The sequence below is a fragment of the Seriola lalandi genome, unplaced genomic scaffold (assembly GCF_002814215.2).
Source record: "Seriola lalandi dorsalis isolate HSWRI2012SDOR001 ecotype SW California unplaced genomic scaffold, Sedor1 jcf7180002053492, whole genome shotgun sequence".
NCBI classification, from domain to species: Eukaryota; Metazoa; Chordata; class Actinopteri; order Carangiformes; family Carangidae; genus Seriola; species Seriola lalandi.
The window spans coordinates 3,696-4,172 of record NW_019524045.1 but is presented as its reverse complement, the minus strand read 5'-3'; the positions used below and the strand labels follow the sequence as shown (position 1 = coordinate 4,172).

The following is a 477-nucleotide window of genomic DNA, read 5'->3' as shown; positions in this document are numbered from 1 at the left end:
GACAGACAGACAGACAGACAGACAGACAGGTGGGCGGAGCTGTCTCACCTCTCTGGGCAGGTCTCTGAGCCAATCAGGGACGTCCGGCAGGGTGGCGGGAGCCGCCGAGCTGCTGGTGCCGACGAGTCGGCGCAGAGAGTGAAGAGGGCCGTGCATCGGACACTCGCCGTTCCTGTTGTCCGCGCACATGTCGCAACCTGGAGACCAAGATTAAACAGACTTTAACCTTTTATAACAATAAAGAAAAATCACACACACCAACACAAAACATTTACTCATGCAGCATGAAGTTTAAAAACAAGACAAAAACATTTGTAACTGAAATGAGATTTTTAAGGTTTGAACGCTGCGTTTATGTCCTGAGTCTCTGATTTTAATCATTTTATATCATAATTCAACAGTTTTTTGTGTATTTTAAATTTGTTATTCTATGTCACACCAGTGTTTCCATGTGTTTTCATTTATTTTAAGTGTCTT

General features: G+C 43.8%; 1 pseudogene across 1 annotated transcript in view; it reads right to left on the bottom strand.

Moving 5' to 3' along the window:
* The window catches only part of LOC111651192 (putative histone-lysine N-methyltransferase PRDM6 pseudogene), a 3,152-nt pseudogene extending 2,961 nt beyond the window's left edge, over positions 1-191 (bottom strand). The window contains exon 1 of the transcript XR_015436919.1: positions 49-191. The product of XR_015436919.1 is annotated as a putative histone-lysine N-methyltransferase PRDM6 pseudogene (transcript). The remainder of the gene's footprint in view (positions 1-48) is intronic.
* Between the last annotated feature and the right edge of the window lie 286 nt (positions 192-477).